Source organism: Muscardinus avellanarius (assembly GCF_963383645.1).
Source record: "Muscardinus avellanarius genome assembly, chromosome: 10".
NCBI classification, from domain to species: domain Eukaryota; kingdom Metazoa; phylum Chordata; class Mammalia; order Rodentia; family Gliridae; genus Muscardinus; species Muscardinus avellanarius.
In genome coordinates this window covers 93,199,478-93,207,910 of record NC_137796.1, presented here as the reverse complement: position 1 = coordinate 93,207,910, position 8,433 = coordinate 93,199,478, and the positions used below count along the sequence as shown (strand labels likewise).

At 48.5% G+C, this 8,433-nt stretch overlaps 1 protein-coding gene across 1 annotated transcript in view; it reads left to right on the top strand.

The window, feature by feature from the left end:
- Positions 1-8,433, top strand: part of LCMT1 (leucine carboxyl methyltransferase 1) — a gene marked incomplete at both ends in the record, with an annotated part of 49,488 nt that overhangs the window by 1,003 nt on the left and 40,052 nt on the right. The window lies entirely within an intron of this gene.

Sequence of the window (8,433 nt, the reverse complement as noted above, 5' to 3'; positions counted from 1 at the left end):
GCCAGAGCAGGATTGTAGAGTGGAGAGTACCAGAGTTTTGGAGGAAGGCCTGTCCTTTTTGTAGGTTCTTGGAGACTAAGCTCTAGTGATTTAGAGCTTGAATTCTGGAGTCAGACTCCTGTCAAACTTACCTCTGCCACTTAGCAGATGTGTAAACCGGGGCAAGTTCCCAGCCTATTTGGTGACTCAGTTTTCTGATCTGTAAAGTAAGGATGATAATAACATTCACTTCCTGAATGGTTTTGAAGGTCCCATGATATTTAGTGTTAGTAGAGCACTCAGAGCAGTGAGTGCCCTGTAGTTGGTGTTAGTGGTGGTTGATTAGGCAAATTCATACATATACATACATAGTATGGGTTTGGAGGCCATTCCTGGTGAGACTTGTGAACTTAGAGGGATTACACTTGTCTTTATTTCTTCTCTAGCTTTCAGGTGCCTTTGGTTACATCTATAGCGCTGTTGAATCAGAAATATTTTTTTCTGCCGGGCGTGGTGGCGCACGCTTGTAATCCCAGCATTCAGGAGGCTGAGACCTGAGGATCGTGCTTCGTGGACAGCCTCAGCTACTTAGTGAGGCCCTCTGCAACTCAGCGAGACTCGATTTCAAAATAAAGAATAAAAAATAGAGCAGGGGGTGTAGCTCGGAGGTCCCCCCCCTTTTTTTTCTTTTTGCGGTACAGTATATAGAACCCAGGGGCATTCTACCTCTGAGCTACACCCTCAGCCCTATTTTTTAAATTTATTTTGAAACAAGGTCTCAGTTGCAAAGGGCTTCACTAAGTAGTAGCCGAGGCTGTCCACGAACCAAGATCCTCCTGTCTCAGCCTCCCAAATGCTGGGATTACAAGCGTGCGCCACCACGCCCGGCTAGAGTGCGCCTTTTCTTGACTCTCCGTTGCATAGTTTTTATAATTTTGGCTCTTGGCTGCCTCCATGTCTGGTAGTCTCTCCATCTACAAACATCTGGATTTCTGAGTTGGTTTGTCACTGCATAGAATGTAAAGCAGTAATTCCCTATTCAAACTGTACATCTGCATAGCCCCAGGGGACTATTTTATGCAGATGTTCAGAGACTACTGTAGGCTCCTGAATCTCCATCTTCTGGGATAAATCCTGAACTATAAAGACTATAAAGACCATATGTGTTTACCATCTGGATGCATTTTCTTTCTTCCTTTTTTTTTTTTTTTTTTTTTGCAGTACTGCGGATGGAACCCAGGGGCACTCTACCCCGAGATACACCCCCAGCCCTATTTTTATTTTTTATTTTAAAACAGGGTCTCACTGAGTTGCAAAGGGCCTTACTAAGTAGCTGAGGCTGTCTGAGAACCATGATCCTCCTGTCTCAGCCTCCCAAATGCTGGGATTACAAGTGTGCACCACCACATCTGGCTCTGAATGCATTTTATCAAAGCTTTCCCCCACCCCACTGGATTTTCCCTTGTCTGAAAAAACATGCCAGGGGAGTTTGAGGATCCATAAGTTAATTTTCAAGATATATTGGAGGACTCATGGATTTCAATTTCTGTGATACTGTAAGTAATATCTTTATTGTAACACACGAAGCCGTTAAATCTTGACAAAAGTCAGGGTATTCCATAAGGATTCCCTACATGAATTATGAGAAGATTTCTCTCTTTGTGCCTTAGTCTCCTCCAACTTTAAAATGGAGATAAAAGAGCTGGGCATGGTGGCACATGCTTGTAATCCCAGCATGTGGGAGGCTGAGACAGGAGGATCAAGGTCTGCAGACAGCCTCAGCTACTTAGTGAGGCCCTTTGCAACTCAGTGAGACCCTGTTTCAAAAAAAGAATACAAAATAGAGCTGAGAGCAGGGCGTGATGGCGCACACTTGTAATCCCAGAATGTGGGAGGCTGAGAACGGAGGATCACAGTTTGGGGACAGCCTCAGCTACATAGTGAGGCCCTCTGCAACTTAGTGAGACCCTGTTTCAAAATAAGGAATAAAAAACAGGGCAGGGGGTGTAGCTTGGAGGCAGAATGCCCCTGGGTTCCATCCCCAGTACCACACACACACACACAAAATGGGGATAAAAGTAGCTTTTACTTTCTTTCTAGTTTGAATAGTAGTAGTATTTTTTTGTGTGTGTGGTACTGAGGATTGAATCTAAGGACATCCTACCTCTGAGCTATACCCCCAGCCCTATTTTTTTATTTTTTATTAATTTTTATTTTCTTATTTTTTTTTTTTGTGCTGCTGGGGGGTAGAACCCAGGTGCTTTCTACCTCTGGGCTACACCCCTTGCCCTATTTTGTAATTGATTTGGAAACAGGGTCTCACTAATTTGCTGAGAGCCTCACTAAGTAGCGGAGGCTGGCTTTGAACCTGTGCGATCCTCCTGTCTCAGCCTCCCAAGCGCGGGGATTACAAGCGTGCGCCACCACGCCCGGCCTATTTTTTTTTTTTTTAATTTTTGAAATGGGATCTCATTAAGTTGCAGAGGGCCTCACTAAGTAGCTAAGGGTGGCTGCAAACCCGTGATCCTCCTGACTCAGCCTCCCAAGTACTGGGATTATAAGCATATGCTCCCACGCCCGGCTTGAATGTTGGTTTTTTGAAGTTGCTGAACATGTAGTAGCTGTGGGTGGACTGGTTCCTGCCACCATGAGTTACAGCTATACAGTCCCTAAAGTAACATTTAAAACACCAGCCAGCCTCCCAGGCCACCTACAATTTTGTTATTTCCCCTTTGGTTTGCTTCCTTCTCCAGTACACAGTCCTTCTGGGGGCAGTGATGAAGCTGTCTGTCCCAGAGGGTTGTGATGAGGATTAAATATGGAGTGCTTCCAGCAGTGGTTGGCACACAGAAGGTGGTTTTTTTTTTTTTTTTTTTTTTTGTGGTACTGGGGATGGAACCCAGGGGCCTTCTACCTCCGGGCTACACTCCCAGACCTATTTTATATTTTATTTGGAAACAGGGTCTCTTAAGCCAGCACGGCTGGCTTTGAACCTGCGTGATACTCCTGTCTCAGCCTCCCAAGCGCGGGGATTACAAGTGTGCGCCACCACGCCCGGCTCACACAGAAGGTGTTTAAAATTGGTCATTGTTGGCCGGGCGTGGTGCTGCACACTTGTAATCCCAGTACTTGTGAGGCTGAGACAGGAGGATCACACAGGTTCAAAGCCAGCCTCAGCTACTTAGTGAGGCTCTCAGCAAATTAGTGAGACCCAGTTTCCAAATCAATTACAAAATAGGGCAGGGGGTCTAACCCTGTTTCCAAATAAAATATAAAATAGGGCTGGGAGTATAGCCCGGGGGAAAAATTGGTCATTGTTGTCTTCATCCCCACCCCCATCATCATCACATTATCACAACCACCAATACCATCCTCCTCCTCCTCTTCCTCCTCCTCCTCATCATCATCATCATGGACTCCTGTTATCAGAACTTTTTTGATTGGATGTATTAGGTTTATGCTTACTAACGGATTTGCTTCACCAGAGATCTATTGAGCTATCGAGCACTTACTGTAATAGCTGACTTGCCCCTTTCTGTGGTTTGAATATGGTCTGTCCCCACCGAAACTTATGTCGAGGCTTGGTCCCCAGTGTGGTGGTGGAGGGACGTGGTTCCTCTGAGAGGTCATGTGGCCTTTAAGAAGGATTAATGCACTTCTTGAGGGAGGGAGTTTTCACTCTTATGGGGTTTTGTTGATTATTTGGAAGTCGATTGTTATAAAGCAGGAGTATACTTCTCCTCACTGTCTTTTGGACATGTTCTCCTCCCCATCTGCTTCTCCACCAGTGTTCTGTGCAGCCGGGGGGCCTTTGCCAAGTTGGCACGTTGCTGTTTCCAGGCACCAGAATCATGAGCCAACTGAACCTATGTGCCTTAGAGAGAGTACCCAGCCACATGTATTTTGTTATAGCAACAAAACAGATTTAGATACTCCCCTGCTTCCTCTCCTCATTATTCCCATCGTCCTGCACTCCAGGTCAGAGCTCTTCTCTGTTTATCTATGACCCAACATTCCCACCAGACCAGCGTAATGTCCTCTGAAATTACCACTTCATTATCAACAGCCCCTCTATTTCCTTAACCTCTCCTTAGCAATCCTGCCCTCCCCTTGCCTTAACCTTGACTCTTCCCTCAGGATGCGCTTTCCTTGGAGTCCTCTCAAGTGCTGCTCTGTGTTCTCAGACCGGGCGTGTCTCAGGATCAGGGGGTTTGAGAGATGAGTTCTCCCTGTTGTTTGTTTCCCCGCCCTCTTTCTTTGAGATCCATCATACCCAGCTGGACCACTCCTCCTCATTGCTATTGACAATGGTTACTCCCCTCTAATTCATCCAGGACCCGGGTGCCTGGCCCAAAGTAGCTTCCCCAGCCTGCACACAGGCACTCCTTTCTTTGCCTGTCATCTGCCGCCATCACCCACCGCTGCCATGGTACCCTGAATGCGGCGCTGCCTAGGTGAGGAAGGCTGCACTCGCCAGCGTCGTCATCCCTCTTTCCAGTGGTTGGGTCCGTTGCTGAAGCTCTGGGCCTCCCTGGTTTCCTCCGTCTCTTGGCCACTCCTTCTTTGCTGTTACCTCTCCACTGAGCTTGAGTTCACAGTCCTAATTCTCTTGGCGGCACCTTTATCTCTTGTGCCCTTCTGTCCTAGTAGACCCAGACCCCAGCTTGAACCAAACTGCCGCTTTCTCCTTGATTAAGGTAGAACACGACAGGGCAGCTTGTGCCACTCTCGGATTCATATCAGTCAGCCTTGTCTGTGCCATTAGCAGAGCCTGAGCGTGTCGTTTGTTTCTGGTCAGCTAATTCTTCTCTTCTCCAGAATACTTAAATTCGGACATTTTCTACTTTCCTCAAACTTGTGGTTTACTAAACTTGGTCCCTCTCTGTCTTATTCTACAGATATCATCGCTTAACAGAGAGCAGGAAGCCTTCAGGTGGGAACTACATTAATCTCTCTCCAGGCACCTTTACCATCTGATGCTACTGTGACAGGTGTCAGTGTCTTCCAGAAATATCTGTAGCCAGACAAGTTGGGTTTGTTCCTCAGTTGCATCCAAGGAAAACTCAGACCATGGGCGATGCAGGGCATATCAATAAGAGGGTGTTAAAAGACCTTTTAGGATTGGGGCTTTGTCTTAGTGTTTTGGAGGAGGGCTCATGGTAGCAAGGATTTGCTCTGGATTTATTGCTGATAGGAGGAGGGGACAATTCAGAGATTGGGTAGCCCACTCAGTCCTTTCTAGAAGGAGGGTTGGTTAGAGTAGGACTGAGCTTCTTATTTATTTATTTATTTATTTATTTATTTATTTATTTATGGTGGTACTAGAGATGGAATCCAGGGGTATTCTACCTCTGAGCTATACTCTCAGACCTATTTTTAACTTTTTAGTTTATTTATTTATTTTTTGGTGGTACTGGGGTTTCTGGAAGCCCTTCTACCTCCAGGCTACACTCCCAGACCTATTTTATTTTTGGAAACAGGGTCTCTTAAGCCAGCACGGCTGGCTTCAAACCTGCGCGATCCTCCTGTCTCCGCCTCCCAAGCTCGGGGATTACAAACATGCGCCACCACGCCCGGCTTTTATTATTTATTTTGAAATAGGGTCTCAGAGTTTCAAAGGGCCTCACTAAGTAGCTGAGGCTGTCCGTAAACCGTGATCCTCCTGTCTCAGCCTCCCAAATGCTGGGATTACAAGTGTGCACCACCACGCCCAGTTTAGGACTGAGCTGCTGCTACTTTTTTTTTTTGGCAGTACTAGTGTTGGAACCCAGAGGCATTCTACCTCTGAGCTATGCCTAGCTGCTCAGCCCTATTTTTTATTCTTTTTCTTTCTTTCTTTATTTTTTTGGTGGTACTGGGAATGGAACCCAGGGGCCTTCTAGCTCCAGTCTATACTCCCAGACCAATTTTATATTTTTATTTGGAAACAGGGTCTCTTAAACCAGCTGAGGCTGGCTTCGAACCTGTGTGATCCTCCTGTCTCAGCCTCCCAAGCGCGGGGATTACAAGCGTGCGCCACCACGCCCAGCTTTTTATTCTGTATTTTGAAGCAGGGTCTCACTGAGCTGCAAAGGGCCTCACTAAGTAGCTGAGGCTGTCCACAAACCGCGATCCTCCTGTCTCAGCCTTCCGAATGCTGGGATTACAAACGTGCGCCCCCATGCTCAGCAGGACTAAGCTGCTTCTTCTTTTTTTTTTTTTTTTGTGGTACTGGGGATGGAACCCAGAGGCTTTCTACCTTTGGGGTACACTCCCAGACCTATTTTCTATTTTATTTGGAAACAGGGTCTCACTAAGTTGCTGAGAACCTAAGTAGCAGAGGCTGGCTTCGAACCTGCCTCAATACTCTTGTCTCAGCCTCCCAAGTACTGGGATTACGAAGCGTGGGCCACCTCACCCGGCTTCTAAAGGACACTCATCAGCTGGAGAGAGGGATGTTTGGTATTTTGTGGGTGGCATGGTGATGTCATTTTTAATCTGCATTTAGGCAAAATTGTGAAATGCCTGTTTTGTGTAGCTCTATTGCTGTTGCTGAGGACCCTGGTGTGGGTGTTCTGCGAGACTGTTATGTCCAGCAGGAGAGCGGGATATGGGCCTGGCTCACAGCGGCAGGCCAGCTCCCAGAGGTCAGGGCTGCTTTTCTCCTTTCACAGAGGAAGAAGTGAGTCTTTAGAAGATGCACGGGGGGGTTGCCAGGCAGAGGAACTCGCATGAGCAGAGGACACAACAGAAGCATTGACCTTGGTAGGGATGGGGAGTGGGTAGCAAGAGAATTCTGCACAGGTAGTCAGAGAATGAACCACGGAAGTCCTGAGGAGGGTGGGCTCTGTGCTCTGCGATGTTAGGTGGGGAGCTGACATGGTCTGGTGATATTTTAGTGAAATTCCCAGCAGGTGTGCCGGAGCTGGGTCATGACAAAGGGAGTTTTCTCGCTCAGGCTCTTCTCTCTCACCCATCTCTTACCGCACGTCCTTGTGTGCTAGCCAGGGTGGCTGCTCAGAATCATAGATCTCGCCCTGTCGCTTACTTAGAATCTTTCAATCCCCCATCAGTCACAGGGCACAAGCCTGCTCCGTGTCTCCTGACTCACTGCCCCCTTTCATGACTTGGGCACGCTCGCCCGGGCACCTGCTTGCCACTCAGTACGTCTCAGTAATCTCAGGGTCACAGTTTCCAGGCCCATGCTCAAGATTACCTTCATTGCCTTCAGCGTTCTCCCTGCCACTCGGAACCCTCAGCCTGGGGTCCGGTGCCATTGTCCATCCGGTTTACGGGTAAAACAGGGAAGTGCCATCCAGGGGTGCCCTTTCACTGTCCCCAAATGCCACCAGTTGCCCAGACCTGTGCATCTGACCAGTAAATGCTTCTGGAATCTACCTTCTTTCTTCCACCTCTGCCTGCGGTCTGGGTCCAGGGTGGAGTCGGCTGTGACCCAAGCTGAGGCACTCCCCCAAGTCCGTATCTCGCAGTGAAGCCGGAGGCGGGTAAGAGGTCCACTTGATTGTGTGGCTCCATGGTGGAATGGTTCCTGTTGCTGTTTGGAGAACAGAGTCCTTACCCAGGCCACAGGGCCCTGCCTGCGCTGGCATAGCGCCTCAGCATCGCTCCTGCGGCTCTACCTCATCCTCAGGACCATCAAGCATACCACTCCCTCTGCTGCGTCTGCTTCCACACACCCTCCAGTGGCTGATGGGTTCCATGTCAGCTCAGAAAAATGCATCCATCCATCCATCCATCCATCCGCTCAGCATTCTTCATTTTTTGTGGTACTGGGGGTGGAACTCAGGGACATTCTACCTCTGAGCTGTACCCCCAGCCCAATTTTTATTATATTCTTTAATTTGAAACAGGGTCTCACTGAGTTGCAAAGGACCTCACTAAGTAGCTGAGGCTGGCCACAAACCGCGATCCTCGTCTCAGCCTCCTGAATGCTGAAATTACAAGCGTGCGCCACCACGCCCAGCTTGCCCAGCATTCTTTATTGAGTGCCTGCATAATTTACGGAGGTGCTGCTCTAGGCACCGTGAATACATAATGGACAACAAACATGGTGAGCTCTTATGGTCCATTTATCCCAGTGGGGAAAGCAGCCAGGAAACCAGGCAAATAGCTGGCGTGCCAGCTGCAGTAGGTGTGGTGCGAGGAGAGGGGTGGCCGGGCAGGCTGACTAAGAAGGCACAGGCAGAGAGACACTTGCAGGAAGCGAGGCAGGGACTGAGCCCCGTGGGTTTCTAGGCTAACAGTGTCACAGGCAGAGAATGGAGGAGTGGGGAGGCCGAGAGGCCAGAGCTGGCCTGACCTGTTCTAGGAACAGCAAGGCCAGAGTGGGAGAAGGGAGGCCAGAGGAACCCACTTTTACTCTGAGATGGGAGCCATTAAAGGATTTTGGACTGAAGAATGAGGTGGTCTGACTTGGGTTTTAACAGTCTGTTGAGCAGACCATAGGGAGAGGGC